Source organism: Ascidiella aspersa, chromosome 5 (genome assembly GCF_963924565.1).
Source record: "Ascidiella aspersa chromosome 5, kaAscAspe10.2, whole genome shotgun sequence".
Taxonomy (NCBI): Eukaryota; Metazoa; Chordata; class Ascidiacea; order Phlebobranchia; family Ascidiidae; genus Ascidiella; species Ascidiella aspersa.
The window spans coordinates 10,499,543-10,502,042 of NC_139451.1; the positions used below are offsets into that span (position 1 = coordinate 10,499,543).

At 61.4% G+C, this 2,500-nt stretch overlaps 2 non-coding genes and 1 pseudogene across 2 annotated transcripts in view; all 3 read right to left on the minus strand.

The window, feature by feature from the left end:
* The window catches only part of LOC146143216 (large subunit ribosomal RNA), a 3,679-nt pseudogene extending 2,665 nt beyond the window's left edge, over positions 1–1,014 (minus strand).
* Positions 1,015–1,262: 248 nt separating this feature from the next.
* On the minus strand, positions 1,263–1,416 carry LOC146143217 (5.8S ribosomal RNA). Its single transcript, XR_014501027.1, has one exon. It is a non-coding gene; the product is annotated as a 5.8S ribosomal RNA (ribosomal RNA).
* Positions 1,417–1,663: 247 nt separating this feature from the next.
* Positions 1,664–2,500, minus strand: part of LOC146143218 (small subunit ribosomal RNA) — a 1,811-nt gene continuing 974 nt past the window's right edge. Inside the window, exon 1 of the ribosomal RNA XR_014500292.1 lies at positions 1,664–2,500. This exon is cut by the window's right edge and continues 974 nt beyond it. This is a non-coding gene — a ribosomal RNA (small subunit ribosomal RNA).

Sequence of the window (2,500 nt, forward strand, 5' to 3'; positions counted from 1 at the left end):
AACGCGAACGCTCTCGCTCGACCTCTCCGGCAAAGCGGACGAGATCGGCCGGTGATGCGGCCGCCGCGAACGACGACGTCTCACCTCCGCCGGACCGCGCCGACATTCACTTTCACTGCGCCCATGGGTTTCGTACGGCCCCGTGGCTCGCGCTCACGTTAGACTCCTTGGTCCGTGTTTCAAGACGGGTCGGGAAGGTGGCTGACTTCAGCCGCGGACCCCGTGCGCCTCGCGAAACGACACCGGAAGCGCGACCGAGACGAAGAGGCTGGGCACTGAGAACAGTCCCCGACCCACGACGCCCCAGCCGGCACCGGGCGCTCGGCCCCGAAGGGCAGACGCGGCGATCTCTCCTCGCCCGAACGGCGGGCCGACGGACACGCGCGCCTATAGTACCCGACCGAGGCCGGGTTACCTTGCGCGCGGCCTTCTCGCCGCCGTCCAGACGGTCGCGGCCTTCGCCCGGCGCTAGTGCGCTGGTCCCCGATCGGGCGGCGCCGCCGGCGGCCCGTGAGGGTCCGCACGACAACGTCGCCGACAGGGGGCCGGCTGAAAGCGACCGGGCGACCCGACAGGCCCTCCCGTTTGCCTCTCGACGGTTTCACGTACTCTTTAACTCTCTCTTCAAAGTGCTTTTCAACTTTCCCTCACGGTACTTGTTCGCTATCGGTCTCGTGACCGTATTTAGCCTTAGATGGAGTTTACCACCCGCTTTGGGCTGCATTCCCAAACAACCCGACTCTGGGAAGACGCCGTAGCGCGCCCGCCTGTCGCCGCCATGGGCCTGACACCCGCTCTGGGAAAAGGCCTCGATCAGAAGGACGCGGGCGACCGGCGAAGCGCGCCGTGACGAATTCCGTACGCCACAATTCCGCGCACTCCAAAAGCGCGCGGATTCGGCGATGGGCACATCCCGCTTCACTCGCCGTTACTGAGGGAATCCTCGTTAGTTTCTTTTCCTCCGCTTAGTAATATGCTTAAATTCAGCGGGTAGCCTCGTCCGACCTCAGGCCGAAAGTAAGGACCGGGACTATTCTTCCCGTTCCGCGCTCGCCGTCGGCGCCGCGCGCCGCCGCGCACCTCGATTCCCGCCCTTGAGCCGCCAGCCGTTGGCCTCTTCGAGGTCGACTCGCCGCCGCCGCGCGGGATTCTGGTCGCGATCGTCGCGCATCGTGCCGTGCTGTCTTGAGCGGGACGGGCGCTCGCGCGTCCGACGCCGCAGCAGCCGCGCGGAGAAATCCCCGCGCGGAACGTTTGCAACGCGACCCTGAGGCGGGCGCGGCCCCGGGATTGACCCGAGGCCGCAATTTGCGTTCAGAACGTCGATGCTCAATGTGTCCTGCAATTCACACTAATTCACGCAGCTAGCTGCGTCCTTCATCGACTCACGAGCCGAGTGATCCACCGCCAAGAGCCATCCACGATTGTTTCGCTCGCACAGTGCCTCGCACTATAGGGTGACAAAATAGACCGCGCCGAGCGGTCGGCCAGGCCGACGCTTGAAGCCGGAGCGCGCGGCACCGCGGCACTCGACGCGCAAACATTACCGGGTGACCGAATCGCCGGCCGGCGCGCCGCTCCTCGCGGGTCGGGCGCCGGGTAGCAAAGACTTTTTCTCTCGCTTGTCCGAGTTTCGCGTTCGCCGAAGCGTTTGCGAGACCGTTAATGATCCTTCCGCAGGTTCACCTACGGAAACCTTGTTACGACTTTTACTTCCTCTAAATGATCAAGTTAGATCGTCTTCTCGGACGCCGGCTCGACCGTTGCCGGCCGCGCCAGGTCCAATCGGAGGACCTCACTAAACCATTCAATCGGTAGTAGCGACGGGCGGTGTGTACAAAGGGCAGGGACGTAATCAACGCGAGCTAATGACTCGCGCTTACTGGGAATTCCTCGTTCAAGGGAAATAATTGCAATTCCCTATCCCTAGCACGACCGGGGTTCAGCGGGTTACCCAGACCTGTCGGCCAAGGCGAGCACATGCTGATCCGGTCAGTGTAGCGCGCGTGCGGCCCCGAACATCTAAGGGCATCACAGACCTGTTATTGCTCAATCTCGTGTGGCTAAACGCCACTAGTCCCTCTAAGAAGTTAGACGCCGACCGATTGGGTCGCGTAACTAGTTAGCAAGCCAGAGTCTCGTTCGTTATCGGAATTAACCAGACAAATCGCTCCACCAACTAAGAACGGCCATGCACCACCACCCACAGAATCAAGAAAGAGCTCTCAATCTGTCAATCCTCACTGTGTCCGGGCCGGGTGAGATTTCCCGTGTTGAGTCAAATTAAGCCGCAGGCTCCACTCCTGGTGGTGCCCTTCCGTCAATTCCTTTAAGTTTCAGCTTTGCAACCATACTTCCCCCGGAACCCAAAGACTTTGGTTTCCCGCAAGCTGCCGGAGAGGTCGTAAAACTAACGCCCCCCGATCGCTAGTTGGCATCGTTTATAGTCAGAACTAGGACGGTATCTGATCGTCTTCGAACCTCTGACTTTCGCTCTTGA